The sequence below is a fragment of the Dermacentor albipictus genome, chromosome 9 (genome assembly GCF_038994185.2).
Source record: "Dermacentor albipictus isolate Rhodes 1998 colony chromosome 9, USDA_Dalb.pri_finalv2, whole genome shotgun sequence".
NCBI lineage: Eukaryota > Metazoa > Arthropoda > Arachnida > Ixodida > Ixodidae > Dermacentor > Dermacentor albipictus.
In genome coordinates this window covers 54,225,145-54,246,687 of record NC_091829.1, presented here as the reverse complement: position 1 = coordinate 54,246,687, position 21,543 = coordinate 54,225,145, and positions in this window count along the sequence as shown.

Genomic DNA, 21,543 nt, shown 5'->3' with positions numbered 1-21,543 from the left:
CGTCCAAGCGACCGCAAACAATATTACCTTGGTTCTGTCCGGCTGCGTGGCATATGCATGTTTTTAAATTTTGATGCATGAGAGTTGGGAAAACTCTGTATATTGGGAAGAGAAGTGGTCCGAGGACAGTGCCCTGTAGAATACCGGACAAGAATTCTGAAAAAAAAAGATGATGAATATGTGTTAACACAGACGAACTGATGTTGATCTGTTAGAGATGCTTGAATCCAATTAAGAACTGATTGGTGTGGATTTAATCGTGAGAGCTTGAGTAGTAAACGAGTATAGGGCACTTCATTGAAAGCTTTTTTCGAAGTGGAGGTGAAGTGCGTGGACAGGTACGACACTGTCTAGGGACAAGTGAATATCGTGCAAGAACAAAGCAAAGCTGTGTCTTACAGGATTGACCTTTATGGAAACAGTGTTGGTCAGGATGAAAAAAACTTGATGGACGATAAAACTTTTGCTGCACTAGAAAAGAAATGAAATTTTATATTAGTTTGGAGGCAGATGCTCGTGATCGATATAGGGCGACTAATTTTGTGACAAGTGGTAGTCCCTTTTTAAAAAGCGAGATTACTTTGCTAATACGCCAGACGACTGATATAGTACTCGTATACCCGTACCAAGAACTTTGCAAATTTCTGAAAGAATGATATTTGAATGATAGGGTTTTTCAGTGCCTTGGTAATGGTTCCATGAATTCCGGCTGCGGAGGAACTGTTATTGAATGAATATAACAATACCAGGTGGTTCAAGCGCAATGTCATACATATGGGTTTCGGTGTATATAGATAAATACTAAATTTAAAGTTACGAGCGTATATAGGACACCTAACACAGAGCTTGTGTACTATCTAGATTTTGCATTAGAATAGGTCAACTCGCGAAGCAGATAATTCCCCCTTCGCCCCCACCCCCACCTCTCACCATCCTCCAGGGCCCCCCCATGAAAAAACACTCGGCCGCGTGATTAAAACCCCCGTACTTTCAATTCGAGACCGTTGCATATACCACACCCTCGCTCGTTGCTTCCTCCACCTCTATTACCCCCTCTCTCCTATGAAAGAACCCTACCTATATATGCTGTGTCGAGGAAAGGGTATGTTATCTTGGAAAAGATTAGTCGACTTGTCGAAACGTTGCTCCCGCTTTTACCTTGTTCTCATTTTGTTCCTCATCTTGAATTTCCATCTCTGGCCTTCCCCGTGTTTTCCTCCAACTTGTGCAAATAATTGCTTGTCGCATTCAACTCTACCTCGGCAACCCACATTTAGCATATAGTGAGTAAGGCTAACTGCACGCTTGGTTACTGAATACGAAACGTTTTACTTTGTCAGGCTATTTAAAGTTATTTTACCAAACTATAACGGCCGAAAATAGAATTTTCTTCATCAGTCTCGTAATCTAGTAACACAAACTTAACACATTACAACAAGCTCATAACTCTGCATGTTCCATTATATCGAATTATACCAGAAAAACCGGCGTAGCAACTGCGAACAATATGTTTTCTTTTCCATCGCTTGTAGCTCTACGTAAAGTTTTTTGGGTTAACATTCTCAGATGAACTTTGACCGTGCAGCGTGGCATGATGTGTTTATTTGAGCACGACAGTCGTTGCATAGACTGTCGTGTACAAATACCTGGGACGTCACTAGAGTAAGACTACATCCCGGCAGACATCGTTCTCATGAGTTATAATTCATCAATTTGTGATGCCTTATATTCATTACTTACTGTAACACAGTTTCATAAACTGGCACGTCATAAATTTATAAACAGTTAATTTCTTTGTTTGTATACTATTCATACGAAAGCGTTTGTCTTCTTTTTTACTTGTACTGCTTATTTTGTACGTTTACTTTTTTCACGTGGTATCTGTGGTAAACCATTTAACCTATTCTCCTATGCAACGCCTTGAAATATCCTGAAGGTATTATAAAGGAGTGAACAAATGAGTCAACATGTAAATAGAAGTGAATGAATGAATGAATGAATTACTGGCACTGTGAGGCAAGAGGTACAGAATCACTGATGTATCTATACACGTTGCACACCTCTCTCTGTCCATACACCTCTCATTGCCATTCTTTCCTCGACAAGCATCGTAAGTCGCCGTTATCCATTTGACATCGCAGCGTAGGTTTCTGACACTGTGTAGCCGTCCTTTAATTTCGGCATAGCTTGCGCACGGTGTAGCTTATAAGTTATTATTCATTATACATTACGGGCTCCTGCATGGAGCATTGAGAAATAAGAGGAACATAGCGTGAGAAAAAAAAGAGGGAGTGGATGCAGCGACTAAAATTACTAATATTTGAGAAGCACTATTACTATACATGAAGTTGCATGGGGTTAGGGTTGTGACCTCTGTGGTGGATAAGCGTACAAATTGAGCGGGATTACGCACTGCACTGGAATAAACACATCCGCACGCATTGCCGGCAGTTGTATGTCGTCTAATTACCCGTTTCGCTTTAGGCATATTCCAACATGTGCACTGGATCTGCTTAACTATTTTAGTGTGTCAAGAGCCAGACGTTTGGATGCGTTAAAATAAAGCTGTTTAAGGGTGCTAACACAGCAGACAAAAAGTAACTCCATACCATCGACTAACTTTTTGTACTTTCCTTTATTAGATCTGCCGTTAGTTTTCTTTTTACAAGTTACTGACATATATTGCACACCATCTTATGCAAAAGCATCAATTCATGGTAAATATGTGTGTTTATGCTGCTAAATTTGCAGTGAGAAATGCCTTGTCTCTGTACTTCGCTTTCCTGTCGCGTACTTGCTGGTAAAGGGTAGTCCTGAGCTACCCACTATGGCGTCCCTCACAATGTCCGAGTTACTTTGGAATGTTATCCTCATTAAATTAAGGGTACAGCAAAATGAAGCACATTACCGTTTTCCAGGTTTCTATTTTTTATCGACATTGATGCAAACCCATTTGGCCTAAGTTGCTATGTTCGCCACCGACATTAAACATCGTATGTAAAGACAACACAGCGTCTGATTATGGTCCAATGTACCTGTACAGAAGCTTATCGGATAAGCCTACACGATGTATTAGCTACCACAGAAGAACAAACAACCTTGTGAGACGCTGACCTCATGATGCCGTCTGTCATACAGGCGCTTCTGGTTGCCTGATGAGGTCGACAGTCGGGAGCGGATTGTCTACCTGGCGTGGTCAGCATCGACGATGGCATCCCGTGCATACTCGCTCGGTGGCGCTGTAGCAGTAGGACTTATGTTTCCCAATGGCAACGTGGATCCACAACCAAAAAGCTTTTTGAATGGCAAATATTCGGCGGTGTCGGGATGTGTTGTAGGCAAACGTCAGATAGGGTTGCACAAGACCCCAGTCACGGCGGTCCTATGAACCACGTATATAGCATATCCATGAAGGTGCGACTTAAGCGCTCTGGGATACCATTCGAGGGTGACGGGAAGGCCATATCGTACTGCGTTGAGCAGGAGCACAATATGCCATCGATGACTCTGGGCAAAAAGGTGCCACCGCGATCCGTGAGCAGATGGCGTGGGGCCCCAATGTGCAATATGACGTTGTGCAGGAGAACGTCAACAAGGCTAGTAGCAGATGTGGTACGGAGCGCTTTATGGATCGCCCATCCGGACGCATGAACAGTCGCCACGCCGACCCACTTGGCGGATGCCGATTCAGCAAAAGGATCGAGAAGGTCCAAGGCAACATGAAAGAATGGTTGGGTTGGTGAGGCGATCGGTTGAAGGGATCCAGCAAGGAATGCGGCCGGTCGTTTCCGGCGTTGTCATTTGTCGCAAGCGGTGGCGTAACGTCAGACGGAATGGGCGCCATGCGCGGATTTCTCGCAGGCCTCGCTAGAGGGCGCAACGTGGCCAGAAGGAAACGCGAGAGAAGATCCCCACTAAATACGCGCCTCGTACATCACGCGTCTCTGCGGCGGCAGTACTGTGTGTCGCCCCGTTACTGCAACCCTAACGTATTAACGGTCGATGTCCATCATGATCGATATGACCTCGGCTGGAATTTTCTTTTTGCACGCTGTACCTAACCGCATGATGACGCTCGCAGGAGAACGCGTCCGTGCTTTTCGTGGACTGGAACTAGGGCTGCGGCTCGATTCTGGGCCACAGCACGGCGGCGGCCGAACAAGCACACCATGGCCCGGCTGCTGGCGGTGCTGGTCGAGACGCTGGCGGACGCCTGCGCGGTGCAGACGGAGCACGTCCACCACGTCGCCCACAGCTTGGACGCCCAGACGGGAGACTTCTTCAGCGAAGGACGTCACGCAGCTCACGGGAAGCCTCGTCGGACCCGTCACCGGTGAAGCACAGGCGGGTCTGTCTCGTAGGGCAACATCGAATGCAGAGGTTCTTAAATACACACGAAGAATAAGAACTGAACCATGTACTTCAAACGTTCAGTAACGTGGAAAGTTGGGCTAGTTGGTGAGTGATCATAGTACCTTGCTGGTGAAGCAGCGCACAAACACGGACACAGTGAAGACAAGCAGGAATAGACGACACTCGCTGCGACACTCGCTGCGACACTCGCAGCGAGTGTCGTCTATTCCTGCTTGTCTTCACTGTGTCCGTGTTTGTGCGCTGCTTCACCAGCAAGGTACTATGACTTCAAACGTTGCATTAATATATTCTTCAGCTGTCTTGTTCTCGTTATTTCGGTGGGAATAGGTTAATTCTTAGGGAAAAAAAGTGTCAGTTTCATTTTTTCACTTCCCCCGGACACCTTAGCGTTGTTACACGTCAGCGTGACGTTATGGATTTTAAATCAAGAAAGTACTTCTGAATCCGGGACATCGGTGTTTTTCTATACTATGGCCTGCCTTTCGCGACATGTTGAATCAGCGCTCATAAATACGTAGGGAATCTTTATTGGAAATGATGATTTCGACATGTGTGGTCACCTAGGGAAATGTGTCAGTGCGACGCCATGTCTTAGTCAAAAGACAACCCTTTGCGCATGATGCTTCCAGCTAGGGTAAATACTTAGAGAAACTCCCGTGGCTGCATTCATACAGGTGCATAAATTGAAGCCGCCATCGCTGTAGGACCAACAGCTTTGCAGACTGCCATGTTATGCGGGGTGGTTCACCTGCCAATACCAAGTTATTTTAGTACTAAAAGATAACAATATAAAGGCACTGATTTGTTCTAGATACCCATGCACGATGCCCATACATGCTTGTATACCAAGCCATTTCGCGACTGGGTAGCTGCGAAAAATAGTTTCATTTTCATTTTCTTTTACAATGAACCTGTTACTACCCTTGCCATTTTATCAAGCTTATAAGTAAATATAGCGCCTTTGTATATGTTTAGCGACTCATTTTAAGATATACCAACTGGCGGCGTTTTAGCTATAGGCTGTTTTTTTTCCCCCGCGACAAGTAATTTGCGCAGATTTGTTTATAAGTAATGGGAGTGAACTGCCAATGCATATGCATGGGCCGTGTGAGATATGTATGCCGCGAATTTGAGCTTTTTAGATAAATCAGTGAACACGAGTGCGCTGATGATTTTATGTGCTATGGACTTGTTTTTTTAGCGATAACAAATCTGAGCGAATTCATTTATCAGACCTCTAAGTTGGCCTTAGTACGCGTGCATTTGCAGTTGGAGCGATATAAGCGTGGAATTAGAGCTTTTAATTGGAGTGAGTGAACATGAGCACACAGAGTACTAGTAGGCTTGTTTTTTTTCCGCGATAATTGCACGTATTAGCTTATCAGACATGTAACGTAGTGTCAGTGTACTTTCATTTGAAGGGACAGTGATGCTCGAGTCGAATATGAGCTTTTCAGAGGAATGAGTGAACACACATTGAGGTTCTAATGTACTTTATGCTTGTGTTTTTTTTAGGGATAACTAATTCGAGGAAATTATTTTGAGCCCTGTATGTCAGTGCCAGTATACGTGCATTTACTGTGCGAGCGATGTATGTGGGGAATGTGAGCTTTTCATTGTAGTGAATGAACAAGAGGGAACTCGGGGACTATGGTGCTTATGTTTTTTCCGCGATAATTTCCAAATATTCGCTTATCAGACACGTAACGTACTGACATTCTACGTCCATTTCACAAGGGAAATGATGTATGAGTCTAATCTGAGCTTTTCAGTGGAGTTAGTGAACCCGTGTTGAGGTAGTAATGTACTATAGGCTTATGTATTTTTAGAGTAAACAAATTTGCGCAAATTCATTTATCAGTCCAGCAAGTTAGTGTCGGTATGTGTGCCTCTCCAGTGGGAGCAATGCCGTGAGTGAAGATGAGTGCACTCGGGAACTAGTGGGCTTATGTTTTATTCCGCGATAAGTAATTCGCACATATTCGCTTACCAGATATGTAACTTAGTATCGGTATACATCCGTTTGCAGGGGCAGTGATGTATAAGTCGAATCTGATGTTTTCAGACAATTAGTGAACACGAATTGACGTTCTAATGTACCCTTGACCATGTTATTTTAGCGATAACTGATGTGCTGAAATTCATTTATCAGTCCTGTCAGTCAGTGTCAGCGTACGTGAAATTCCAGTTGGAACGATGTAGGCGTGAAATTCGAGCTTTTCTTTAGAGCGAGTGCACATGAATGCACTGGGATACTAGTTGGCTTATGCTTTTATTCCGCGATAAGTAATTTGCACATATTCGCTTATCAGACATGTAACTTTGTGTCAGTATACTTCCATTTGCAGGTGTAGTGAGCTATGACTAGAATCAGCTTTTCATAGAAGTGACTGAACATGCACTGAAATTGTAAGGTACTCTAGGCTTATGTTTTTTAGCAATAACTTATTTGAGCAAATTCGTTTATGAGTCCTGTAAGTTAATGTCGGTATGCGTGACTTTCCAGTGGGAGCGATGTATGCGTAGAATTCAAGCTTTTCATTGCAGTGAGCGAAGATGAGTGCACTCAGAAACTAGTGGGCTTATGTTTTTTTCGGCGATAAGTAAGTTGCACATATTCGCTCATCAGGCAGATAACCTAGTGTCAGTATACTTCCATTTGCAGGGCCACTTATGTACGAGCCGAATTGAGCTTTTCAGGGGTATGAGTGAACACGCATTGAGGTTCTAATGAACTATAGGCTTATGTTTTTTTAGAGATAACTAATGTGAGCAGATTCGATTCTCAGTCCTCTAAGGTAGTGGCAGTATCCGTGCATTTCCAGTAGGAGCGATGTATGCGTGGACTTTCAGCTTTTCATTGGAGTGAGTAAACAGGAGAGCACTGAGGGACCATAGTGCTTATGTTTTTTCCGCGATAATGTGAACAAATTCGCTTATCAGAAATGGAATTTAGTGAAAGTAAACGTCCATTTAACAGGGGAAGTGATATTGGAGTCCAATGTGAGCATTTCGGTTATGCGAGGGAACAGGCGCTGAGGTTCTAATGTAGTGTAGGCTAACGTTTTTTTAGCGAGAACCATTTTGAGCAAATTCGATTGTCGGTCCTGTTAGTGCCAGTACTAGTGGATTTCCAGTGGGAGGATATGTGCGTGGAATTGGAGTTTTTCATTGCAGTGAGTGAAGACCAGTGCACTCAGTAACTACTGGGCTTCTGTTCTTTTTCCACGATAAGTAATTTGCACATATTCTCTTTTCAGACAGGTAACTTAGTGACAATATAGTTCCATTTGCAAGGGCAGTTATGTACGAGTCGAATCAGATTTTCAGAGGAGTGAGTGAACACGAATCGAGGTCCTAATGTACTAATGGGCATGTTTTTTAGCGATAACTGATCTACGAAAATTCGTTTATAAGTCGTGTAAGTCAGTGTCAGCATACGTGCATTTGCATTGGGAGCGATGTAAGCGTGGAATTTTAGCTTTTCATTGGAGGGAGTGAACATGAGTACACTGAGGTACCATTGTGCTTATGTTTTTTCCGCAATAATTTGCTCATATTTGTTTATCAGAAATGTTATTTAGTGACAGTGAGCATCCATTTAACAGGGGAAATGATGTAGGGGTCTAATCTGAGCTTTTCAGTTATGCGAGTAAACAGGCTACGAGGTTCTAATGTATTGTAGGCTAACGTCTCTTTAGCGATAATAATTTTGAGCAAATTCGATTGTCGGTCCTTTATTTAGCGTCAGCATACGTGTATTTCTAGTGGGAGTGATCTATGCGTAGAATTTGGGCTTTTCATTGCTTTGAGTGAAGAGGAGTGCGCTCAGGAACTAGTGGGCTTTTTTCCGCGATGAGCAATTTGCACATACAGTGAAAGCTCGTTAATTCGAACTTCAATAATTCGAATTTATGGATAATTCGAACTGTACGATTTGGTCCGGCCAAGCTCCATAGAAGTCTATGTATAAAAACGTCCGTTAATTCCAACGCGAGAAGGTTTCCTCACGGATAATTCGAACTACGCTCGCCTGGCACACGGCCAGAGAAACGCGCCTACTGCCTACACACAAGGCTGTATTGCCTCCGAAACGGAGAGAACGGCGAGAGAAGGCAAAATCGGACAAAAATCTAACCGACGCGGGGTCAACCAGAAGGCAGCGGCGGCTGCCGCCTCTCCGTTCTACGTAACCTCGGAGACTTCTTGCCCGTTGCGAATCTCGGAGGCTTTGCAAATCTTGTACAGCTGCTAATGTTGTGCGGAGATGGCACGGCAAGCTCCAAAACACAGCGAATCAAGTACGTCGCAGCTGCGCTAGCAATCAAGAACCAACGAATCAGGGCCTTCGCCACCTTCACATGTTCAGCGTCTTTGTCTCGGGAGTCTTCATCGGTTGTGCACCTCTGTTTTCAGCTTAGGAGGTATCGGCCATCGCGATTCATTGGGATGGTGTTAAGCCTCGGCTAACATTCGTTTCGGTGGGCATCGGTGGTGTGGCACAGTCGGACCCAGAGCTTCGACTTGAAGATGGCGTGTGCCCGCGGCACACGCCAAATTTCTGACATGCCCTACTGCTTCCAAATCGCAGTGTACTGTTGCCCTCCTTCACTTTCGTTAGTTCGAACTTTCGTTAATTCGAACTGAAGCGGCTTCCCCTTGCGGTTCGAATTAACGAGCTTTTGCTGTATTCGCTTATGAGACAGGCAGCTTAGTGTCAGTATAGTTCCATTTGCAGGAGAACTTATGTACCGGTCGAATCTGAGCTTTTAAGAGGAGTGAGTGAACGCGCATTGAGGTTCTAATATACTAATAGCCATGTTTCTAGCGATAATTGAAGTGCGAAAATTCGTTTATCAGTCATGTAAGTCAGTGTCAGCATACGTGCATTTGCATTGGGAGCGATGTAGGCGTCGAATTTTAGCATTTAATTGCAGTCATGGAGGATGAGTGCACTTAGTAACTAGTGGGCTTATGTTTTTTTTCCGCCGTAAGTAATTGCCACGTATTCGCTTATCAGACAACTAAGCTAGTGTCAATATAGTTCCATTTGCAAGGAAAGTCATGTACGAATCGAGTCTGAGCTTTTCAGAGTGAGTGAACACGCATTGAGGTTCTAATGTACTAATGGCCATGTTTGTTAGCGATAACTGGTGTGGACTTCGTTTATCAGTCGTGTGAGTCAGTGTCAGCATACGTGCATTTGCACTGGGAGCGATGTATGTGTGGAATTTGAGCTTTTCATTGGAGTGAGTGAACATGAGTGAACTGTACAACGTGTGTGCGTATGTTTTTTTCGGCGATAAGTAATTTGCACATTTTCGCCTACCGTATATGTAACTTTCTGAAAATATACGTCCACTGGCAGGGGCATTGGTGTATGAGTCGCATCTGAGCTTTTCAGAGGAGTGAGTGAACACGCCTTGAGGTTCTAATTCACTATAGGCTGATATTTTTTCAACGATGAGAAATTTGCGCAAATTCGTTTATCAGTTCGGTAAGCACGTTTCAGCATACGAGCATTTCCAGCGAGATCGATGTATGCGTGGAATTCGAAATTTTCATTGGAGCAAGTGAACATGAGTGTATTGGGGTACTAATGTTTTCTGCGATAAGTAATGTGCACATAATCGCATATGAGACATGTAACAGTGTTCCTTCCTATACGATCATTTGCAGGGGAAGTGATCGATGTGTGTAATCTGTGCTTTCCCGAGGTGTGAGTGAACACACACTGAGGTTCTGATGTACTATAGGCTTACATTTCTTTAGCGATAAGAAATTTGAGCAGATTCCTTTATCACTGCAGTAAGTTAGTGTCAGCATACGTGCATTTCTAGTGGGAGCGATGTATGCGTGTAATTTGAGCTTTAGATTGGAGTGATTGAACATGAGTGCATTGGAGTTCCAGTGGGGTAATGCTTTTTCCTGGAGAAGTGATTCACAGTTATTTGCTTACGAGAAGTGCAAATTTTGTGTCAGTAAATGTTCATTTGCAGGGGTAGGGATGTGTGATTGGCATCTGAGTATTTACAACAGTGAGTGATCACGCAATGCATATATAATATACTGTAGGCTAATGTTTTTTAGCGATAACAAATTTGTGCAAATTTGTTTATGAGCTTTGTAAGTTTGTGTCGGTATACGCGCATTTCCAGTGGGTGCGATGTATGCGAGGAATTTGGGCTTTATATTGGAGTGAGTGAACATGAGTGCATTGGGGTACCAGTGGGGCTATGTTTTTCCACGATATGTAATTTGCACATAGTCGCTTAATCAGACGTGTAACTTAGTGTCAGTATACGTCCATTTGCAGGGGTAGTAGTAGTAGTAGTAGTAGTAGTAGTAGTAGTAGTAGTGTGAGGTAGTAGTAGTAACTGCACCGAAGGGAGTGAACACGTACTGGGGTTCTGATGTACTATAGGCTTACCTTTTTTAGCGATAACACATTTGCGGAAATTCGTTTAACAGTCCTGTAAGTTAGTGTGGGTATACGTCTATATTAAATGGGAGCGATGTATGCGGTGAATTCGAGCTTTTCATTGTATTGAGTCAACGTGAGTGCACTTAAGCACTAGTGGGCTTATGTTTTTTCCCGCAATAAGTAATTTCTACTTATTCGCTTAATTATACATGTAACTTAGTGTCAGTATGCGTTCATTTGCAGGGGTAGTAGTAGTAGTAGTAGTAGTAGTAGTAGTAGTAGTAGTAGTAGTAGTAGTAGTAGTAGTAGTAGTAGTAGTAGTGTGAGGTAGTAGTAGTAACTGCACCGAAGGGAGTGAACACGTACTGGGGTTCTGATGTACTATAGGCTTACCTTTTTTAGCGATAACACATTTGCGGAAATTCGTTTAACAGTCCTGTAAGTTAGTGTGGGTATACGTCTATATTAAATGGGAGCGATGTATGCGGTGAATTCGAGCTTTTCATTGTATTGAGTCAACGTGAGTGCACTTAAGCACTAGTGGGCTTATGTTTTTTCCCGCAATAAGTAATTTCTACTTATTCGCTTAATTATACATGTAACTTAGTGTCAGTATACGTTCATTTGCAGGGGTAGTGATGCATGAGTCAAATCTGAGCTTTTCATAGGAGTGAGTGAACGCACACTGAAGTTCTGGTGTACTGCAGGCTCACTTTTCTTTGGCGATGACAAATTTGAGCAGATTCATTTGTCAGTCCTGTCAGTTAGGGTCAACATACGTGCATTTCCAGTGGGAGCGCCGTGCTCGCGGAATTGCAGCTTTTCATTGTAGTGAGTGCACGGGAGAGCACTGATGGACTAGTGGGCCTATGTCTTTTTCCGTTATAAGTAATTTGCACATATTCGCTTATGGGACATGTAAATTAGTGGCAGTATACGTCCATTTGGAGGGGTAGTGATGTGTGAGTCGCACGTTATCTTTTTAGAGTAGTGAGTGAACGCGAAATGAACATCTAATATACTTATGTACTTAAAGCGTATAATTTTTAGCGATAAGAAATTTGCGCAGATTTGTTTAGCAGTCCGGCAAATTAGTTTCAGCATACATACATTCCCAGTGGGAGCGATGTTTGCGTAGAATTTGAGCTTTTCATCGGAGTGAGTGAACATGGGTATATTGAGGGGCTAGTGGGATTATCTCAGCGATAAGTAATTTGTACATATTCGCATATCAGGCATGTGACTTAGTGACAGTATACTTCCACTTGCTAGAGCAGTGATGTATGAGTGGAATCTGAGCTTTCCAAAGAAGTGAGTGAACAGGCACTGAGGTTCTCATGTTATAGACAGACAGACGGACAGACAGACAACGAACTTTAATTAATCCTGAGGAGCTACTGTCAGGACCTCCTAACGGGAGGCAATTGTAGCCGCTGGCCGCGCCCACGTAAAGGACAGAACGCCGTGACGCTCCGCTCTTTCCTGGGCCCTCTGGATAGCCTGGGCTTGCTTACGGAGTACCGTGCTTCTGATGGTCTCCTCCCATCCGGCTTCGCTGGAGAGGAAGTCGTTAGGCAACGCGGGACATCGCCAGAGCATGTGAGCCATTGAGCAAAAGGTTTCAGTGCAGTCGGGACAACTAGGGTCCACATCCGAGTACATCCTACTGAGGAATCCTCGCGACGGCAAAGATCCCGTCTGCAGCATTCTAAGTGTAGCTGACTGTCTCATGTTATAGACTTACATTTTTTTCGCGATAACAAGTTTGCGCAAATTCGTTTAACAATTCGGTAAGTTAATTTCCGCATACGTGCATTTCCATTGCGAGCGATGTATATGCGTGTAAGTTGAGCTTTTCATTAGAATGAGTGAACATGAGGGCATTGGGGTACCAGGGGCCTATGTTTTTTCCGGGATAGAAATTTGCACATTTCGCTGATGAGACATGTAACTTAGTGGCAGTATACGTCCATTTGTAGAGGTAGTGAAATGTGAGTCGCGTCTGAGCTTTTTAGAGGAATGACTGAACACGAACTGTGGTTTTATAGTACACTGACGCTCCAATGAGCTTGGCTGTTTTTTTCCTTGATAAGTGTTTATCACAATATCTTTTATTAATCATACAAGTCTGTTTTTCTATACGTCCATCTGCTCCAGGAGTGATTGATGCATGGACTTAGAGCCTTTCAGATAAGTCAGTGAGTACGACTGCGCGGATGTTTCCACGTTCTATCATTTCTTTTTGGCCATAACTAATTTGAATAAATTCGTGTATTATTCATATGAGCTTTTGTCTGTATATGTGCATTTGCAGGGGAAGTGGTGGATGCGTCAAATTTGATATTTTCTGTGAAGTGAGGTAATGTGACAGCTCTGAAGTTCTATCAGGCTATAGGCTTGCGTTTTTTGCGCGATAAATAATTTCCCTAAATTTGTTTAACATTCATGTAAGTTAGTGTCTGTATATGTGCATTTGCAGGGGGAGTGATGGACGTGTCGAGGAGCTTTTAGGAGAATGGCGCGGGCACGACCGGGCGGAAGGTCTATCGAGCTAAAGGATGATTTTTTTTAGCTCTAAGTAATTTGCGTAAATTCATTTATAAGTCATGCAAGTAAGTGTCTGTATATGTGCATTTCCCGCGGGAGTGATGGATGCGTCGAACTTGAGCTTTTTAGCGGAATGAGTGAGCACGACCTGGCTGAGGTTCCTGCGGGCTATATTTTTTTAGAGCGCAGCTCTTTGGCGTCCGTTCCTGGGTTTCGCGTCGTCGTCGGCGTTGTCGTCGGCCTCGTAACCAGCTCCGCCCCCCTTTCATCCCCCCAGCGCGAGCAGCGACCGACTGATACCGCTGGATGCCGCTGACGCCGCTAGAGAGTCAAGATAACGTGACTGCATAGAACACCGTCGCCGCCATGCAGAAAGAGGAGGAAAGGGTCCCCCCCCCCCCCCCTGTTCTTGTGTGGCGGATAGGGTGCTCTTCAGTTGCCGACGCGCCGGTTATTTAACGTAGGCCCCGGCACGTCGACGAATACGTGACCACCTTCCCACGGCTAGACCTGGTTCTTAGCGCTGCGGAAGCGAGGGTATCATATTGTTTGTGTCGGCATCGGCGGCGTTGTCCCTGAAACCAATTCCGCAGCTGGGGTTAACCCACTATCGGCGTCAGCGGCATCAGTCAGTCGCTGCTATCTCTTCCCTCCTCCCTTTATCGTGTTGTCCGCTTGCTGCGCGCGCTTCTGCCCCCATCGTTTGCCGCTGGGTGTACACGCCGCCCCCCTCCCTCCTCTTCCTGCGAGTCTCCGGTTGTCAAAGCGCCGGCTCGAACTTAATTCCTTTCTTCGCTCCTCCTCCAATGCAACCCCTGTGCGGTGGCAATCAGAGAGCCAGATCGGTGGCGGCGGATCTGTATATGTGCACCGCCCGAGCCGAAATTGCCGCTGCCGTTCGCCCTGTGCGGTGGCAATCAGAGAGCCAGATCGGTGGCGGCAGATCTGTATATGTGCACCGCCCGAGCCGAAATTGCCGCTGCCGTTCGCCACTGCGAAATTATCTGCCAGTTCTTTCTGAGCCATGAGCGAGACGACCGATGGAAGTCCTCCGTCTGCTGCTGCTGCTGCTAAACGAGCTGCCAGAGCAGAGGCCCAGCGCCGTCGCCGTCAGAATCCAGAGGTGCGTGCCGCCGAAGCAGAAGCTTACCGTCGCCGCCGTCGAGATGATCCAGGAGTACGCGTCGCCGAAGCAGAGGCTAAGCGCCGCCGCCGAGAAGACCCTGCCGTTCGCGCCGCCGAAGCGGAGGCTCATCGCCGCCGTCGAGAGCAACCAGCAGTAAGCGAGGCTGAAGCAGAAGCTCATCGCCGCCGCCGAGAAGACCCTGCAGTTCGCGCCGCCGAAGCGGAGGCTCATCGCCGCCGTCGAGAGCAACCAGCAGTAAGCGAGGCTGAAGCAGAAGCTCATCGCCGCCGCCGAGAAGACCCTGCAGTTCGCGCCGCCGAAGCGGAGGCTCATCGCCGCCGTCGAGAGCAACCGGCAGTAAGCGAGGCTGAAGCAGAAGCTCATCGCCGCCGCCGAGAAGACCCTGCAGTTCGCGCCGCCGAAGCGGAGGCTCATCGCCGCCGTCGAGAGCAACCAGCAGTAAGCGAGGCTGAAGCAGAAGCTCATCGCCGTCGCAGAGAAGACTCTACCGTTCGCGCGGCCGAGGCCGAGGCCAAACGCAAACAAAGGCTCGCATTTGCTGCGCTCAAATTTCGCATTAGGAAGTAACGTAATCGTCGGTAATTTTTTTCTTCTCCACGATAACTAGTTTGCAATAATGCGTTTATCAATCATGTATGTTAGCGACAGGATATGTGCATTTGTGACGCCGACGGCAATAATGCGTTTATAGAGTATATAATCGCTATCGGTGTAAAAAAAAGACATTGCCGAATCAGAGAACAAGGTGTAGTTTGATAGCGTCCTGATAGTGTCCAGTACTCTTGTATCATCATTTTTTTTTCGCCGTGCTTCTCACATATGCCCTCCATGCTTTGCTTTCGTTCGTTGGTGGTTGCCGCGAACGGCCGGCACGAGATGGACCTGGTCGTGTCCTGCACTCATCTGTGAGCCAAGGACGACGCCAGCGTTTTGCGCTTCATGACCAGGTCAAGTGTGGGAGGCAGCACCCGGAGGCAACCATAGGAGCCAGAGCAGCAAGGTGAGCTGATCGAAGACCGGACTTTTCATCATAATCTTTCCAATGCCTTTCGCTCTGCTAGGTTAACTGCCTGTATAATTATTTAACGCGCTCTCTACTTCAGCAGCCCTGCCTAACAAAGTTGACTGTGGTGTGCAAGGTCTCCTGTAAAGTCCGTCGTGCATCATAGTTTTGCTTTAGTCTCTTATATGGGTTTTGTGATTTGATCCCACTATCAATAACTCTTTTTCTCGACTGGACTGTTTTAATTCGCACTCGGCAATGGGCCCCAGCATGCGAATAAACTGCTTATGTGCTTCTATTGTTTCGTTTGGGCTTTTAATAAACCTCACTTGGTAAAGTGCAGTGTAGTCACAGAAAGTTATTAATGTAGGAATATATTGGGATGGGTGAAGGCCTAATGGTGAGAACGGAAGTTCCTCATTAGAGAACTGTTCTGAAAGTATTTCATATTCAATTCGTTTCGCTTCTCAGGCTATTCGATTCGTACTTGATTCAGTTTTGAAAATATCTACTCGACACCCTAGTGAAAGCCAAATACAAGCAAAATAGTGAATGAGAAAGATGAAGGTGGGAGTTATGATCGCCCCCGAAAGATTGGAGGCGCCCACCGTACTCATTCAAAGGTTTTGCGACGACTATACGTGACTTAGTGCTCCGATATCTTTCAGTTGCACTCGTTTTCAGAGGCAGATATATTAACGGCGGGAAGCAATGTGTAGACGTAAGGTAGCAGTCGTAGAAGTACTTGAAATACGGACAACGGAAGTCCATGCAGGAAAAGTACGGAAGAGCTCACGTCTCTTGCAATGGCACACAAAGCGACTCATCGACATGATGGCTATTGGGTTAAAAAAGACGGAATATGATGATGGAGATGCTGACGTCTTCTTTTTTGTTTAGTAACCTGGCTAATTTCAAATTGCCTATCTAATAGTGATGGCTGCTAGTGTAACTGAACTGCGCAGTTTGCATTTAGTGCTAGTTGTAATACCGCACGCTATCTACATAAACTGTTCTCCTTGCGTGTTCTTGGGACAAGCATACAATTACCTCTTAAAAAAAGGTTTTCTAGCAGACACACTTCGCTTGTTAACCAAGAGTTTTATTGATATTGAGGAAAAACTTTACATATACACCAAGTCTGGTGCATCGAGAGATTGAATGCTATTCCTGATAAGCCCAAAGTTCAAGTCATAAGCCTACCTACACACAGTCAGTACGTATGTGAACGAAAAGTACATTGCTTCTATTGATGTATAAAAGAGTATTTTTTATTATGCGCTATCTTGTTTTCCCCTAATGTAAGAGCGATCTTGTAAAACCACATTAGTGGCACCTTACTAATGTGGTCATGTTAGAACTCGGGAAGAGAGGCTGTTTGTAAATGAGGTTCAGCGTTATCTCTCTCTTCAAACACGTGAAGTCAATCGAGTTTACCAATTCCGGTCGTTTAGGCTATGTTATGTAAAACATCACAATGGTACCCTACAATATCAGTCAAACGTTCCTATGATGTGTGTGTTGCGTGAGCATTGGTAGTGCATTCTCTTCTTGCAAATATTCTGAAGGCAGTGAACCTTGAATAAATTCTTAGTTGTGATTTTTTCTACTTCCAAAAGCAATAACCGATTGACATTGGTCGTACCAGGAAGTCCTCTTTTTTCTGTCGTATTTTTGGCTGTATATACTAATGAAATAGGAGGTCCCGGCATTCAATAGCTTTAGACTTTTTTTTTTGCGAACAGCTGGTTGCCCCACCAGGAAAAGCCCATTTTTTTCTGCAACTGAACACGAATAGATAAACCATGCAGCTGGGTTTTATGCAACAACGGCAGATAGATTCACTAACTATCCTTTGTTGGAAATTCCGCGCTATGGATTGCATTTATTCAGACAGCAAAGTCTAATGACATGCAGTCTTTCAATTGCATTAATCTAGCCGCAGCCGCATATGTGTATGTGATGGAGTGCATTGGTCAACCTTCTTTGCCTATTCGAAAACAAAGTCGCGAGCACATTACCGCATTCTCCCGACATCGGATATAGTGCAGACGGCGATCTACCTCCTGCGATTATGGAGAAGGTCTCATAGGTGGGTGGGTGAGCAGACTGGGCCGATGACCACGCGACCCCTGGTGGCCCACTGTGGGACATAGTCGACGAAGAAGCTGTCGAGGACGTCCATGCCAGAGATGGGCTGATCTAGCAATGCCATATCCGCAGTACGAAGTGAAAAATTACTGCGCGAAAGTTCTAAACGTCACTGTGGTCGATAAGTGTGGTATGAGCAGCAGGCATTATCAGTAGGCAGTATTGTGCCAAGACTGGAAAAGCAACGCTTAATGCTGATTGATTGATTGAAACATTTATTAGAAGGGATGGCCCGTGGCCTAAGATAGGGGTAATGGATCGGGTGAACGGAAGGATGCCTGCCTCCTTCGCAAAGGACAGCAAAGCGTTAATTCTTGTGGTGGCATCCGCTTGCGGTGCGACCCAGTCTTCATAGGATGCCACCTTTAGAGGTCGGGTGTGCTTGTCCATGAGGGTGGCTGTGGCAGGACAGGACCAGATCAAAAGTTGGAGATCGACATTGATCGCAGCACAGTTGGGGCATTCCACTTGTGTTCCTCTCCACTTGCTCAGAACATCCAGTGGAAGAGATGCCTTAGCTCTTGCTTTGTGGATGAGAACCTTGGCTGTTCTGGGAAGGCGAGTGGGAATGGGAGGTAGGATGCTAAGAATGGACTCCCGTAGAAGAGCCTTCCTCTCGTGTTTCAACCGGGCAATCTGGTGATCTGGTACAACGACGGATGACGGGGAGCTATAGGTGTGGTCCAGCAGGGACGGGCTCACTTCACGGCTGCGATGGCGGTCGTCTCTAATTTTCTCGTCTGCAGCTTCGTGGCCGCCCTGTTCCCCACTCCCCTCATGTTGTGACCCGCTGTCCAGTGTACGAAAAGGCGTGCATGTCTATTGTCCCGCAGGTGGCGGCAGGCTTGCTTTATGCGGTGCGCTATGGTAGTCGTGTAGGATCGGGAGTTCAGTTGCGTGAGGGCCTCTTGACTGTCGGTGTAGATGTGAACCGTCTCCTCTGTGCACGCCTCACAGAGTTGAATGGCTTCTTCGATGGCCAGTAGTTCAAGATCGGTGGCTGTCCAATAAGCATAGCCGCTGTGGCTCAGGGCGTGTGCTTGCCCGTTTTCTCTGTAAAAAATGGTAGCGGCATACATTTTGCCTGAATGTTTATCGTATTGTAAGGCAGCATCAGTATATATTTTTGTTCCTTCATGCTTTTGTTGCGCATCTCGTACACTTTGTTGTCGGTGTGCCCTGCCTTCACCTTTGGTGTTCGTAGGTAGTGGTCTGGGTTCCGTAACCCTTATTTCATCCCAGGGTGGAAGGAGGTGATCCAGCTCTGGGAGGTGCAAATAGCTGCTATGCAATGCAGACAGCAACTGCTGACCATTCCACGTGTTCCTCAGCCTCGTTTCATGGTTATCCTTGTGGGTTTTAACCAACGGTTCCACCGTCGGGAGGCCGGAATATCTGTGCAGGTCTTTTGTTTGCGTGTGTTGGTAGGCCGATGATTGCCCTCAGCCATGTTGCGTAGCTTGTCAAGTTGCTTGTACTTTGCAGGCGTCAGGTCGTAATGTGGGACTCCGTACCTTATCTTGGCGATGAGAACAGCTACCATGAGCCGCCGTGCAACCTCTGTTCCTGCCCCTCCGCTGTGGTGGGTTAGCCTCCTGATAAGGTGCACCATTGGTTTCCATTGCTTCTTCAAATGTTGCAGCCATGTTCTTGCCGTGCCGTGCTTGTTGACTAGGATGCCCAACATTCTGAGGTATCCCTCTTCCTGTTGGCGAATTTGGTGGCCGTCGAAGGTTTACGTCGGACCTTGCATGTTTGTCATGTATCGTAATGTAGTGCGTCTTCTCCGGCCAGTGCCTCATGGCTGTTGGCTTCAGCTCCTGATCAATTATGTCCAGTGCATTTTGTAGCGTTGTTACTTGTTCAGCTGAACTGAATCGATAGGTCGTCCACAGGGTTATTTCATCAGCGTACATTGTAAACCAAAGTTTTAAACTGCGTCTAACTTCCCGGCGATCTTGGCCATGACGACAGGGGAAATGACCGACCCCTGTGGGGCTCATACAGAGTTGAAGTGCCTGGCTAAATGACCGGGAGATAGCTGAAATTCATATGTCCTGTCTTTTAGGAATGCTTTCACAAAGTTTACAATTATGGTGCCTGCTCGGGTGCTTTCGACTCCTTTGATAATAGCAGGGTAGATAATGGTATCAAAAGCTTTCTTCAAATCAACTGCTACTAGAATGTCTGGTCGTCGTCTGCAAAATTTCCTCTCGCGGTTGATGGTGGTATGCAGAAAATAGACGCTATCCTGTGTGCCCAACTGCGGCCGGAATCCGGTCTAGCAGGGGTGGAAGTACCCACACTCCTCGAGGTGGTAAGAAAAGCGCGCGGTAACCATCTTTTCCGTTAACTTATAAATGGTTGGGGTAAGTGAGACTGGTCGCATATTGTCGAGTTGCGTCGGTTGCTTGCCAGGTTTCGGTATAGCTATTACAACGGAATGCTTCCTTCCAGTGCTTAGGCAGGGAGCCGTCTTACCAATGCTTGTTTATCAACTCTAGGAGCTTGTGCTTAGTAGCTGTGTCTGCATTGCGGAGCGTGCTCCAGGAGATCCCGTCTTGTCCTGGGGCACTGTTCCGCTTCTCTTGCGAAAGGGCTAGCTCCAACTCAAACAGGCTGAATGGAGCATTGATGCCATCGGAGCACTCAGACGGCATAGGGGTGTAGATATCGAATGGTGGCAAATGAACGTGCTGCGGGAAAAAGGTGTATGGGGCCCCATGCTCTAGTTCGTCGACGGTCTGACCGGTACGGACCAGGATGTACTCTGTTATTCCTAGTCTTCTTTTGACCATTCATAGCTCCGAAGGTGCTCCACAAGCGCCCTGCACCGAAACGGTGCGTCAGAGTGCTACAGAAGTCTAGCCATCTCTACCGGGTGAGCTGCTTAGCGTATCGTCTCGCCTCTGCTGTTCTTTTGCGCAAAGTCAGCAATTTCTTATAATCCTTTCTTGATAATAGGTATTCTTGCTCTGCCTGCTTCCTGCTCTCCCAGAGGTTGAGGAGGTGGGTATTTGATGTGGGGACATCTGTTGTCACTAGTGTGGTAGTGGTGGCTTGTTCTTTGGACCTGCGCAGGAGTTCCTCAACACGAAGTTCCTCTAGATGTTCATCGAGTGCCTCTCTGAACTTTTGCCAATTGCCTGTTTGGGTAGTGCGTCTTCGTTTTCTAACAGTCGAATTCAGCTCAATCCAAATTGGGTAATGATCACTACCCATTGTCTCATGGCCGCACAGCTAATCTTTAATGATGTTGCCATAGTGCCAGGCCAGGTCTAGAATCGTGTCACGTTGCCCAGGTTGCATACCGCGTCACGTGGTATAGTCGGTATCATTGGCCAATAAAAGCCCTGCCTTTTCTGTAGCTGCATTGAGTCTTGTTCATTTTGAGCTTGAGTTTCGGTAGCCCCACGTTTTATGGGCGCATTGAAGTCCCCACCTACCAGAACGGCATCCCTTAAGTAGGCGTGTTTCAGCTGCCATAACCAATCATAATTTGTGTCCTGTGATTTTGCCGATGGTCTGTAGTATGCGCTAGCGGTGACTATATGCTTGTTGTTGTAACGTATTCTCGCTGCCACAATTTCTTGATGTGGTGTGCAGAAGGTGGTGGTGTCCACCTATGCATGCGGTGTGCCTTTATGTACAAAAATGGCGGCTTGTGCTTGTATTTTCTCCTATCCATAACGAGCATGCGTGATGCTGGGAGAAAACAGAGCTTTGTGGTGATGAAGACCCGAAGATGTTCCCTTGGTCTCCTGCAGCAGAAGAATGTTGGGATAACCTATACGCTCGAATAGAAGATTCAATTCTGATGCGCAGGCTTGAACACCTCGACAATTCCACTGTAGGATGTCCGGTGTATCTTCGGGGGAAACAGGCGCCATATTTATG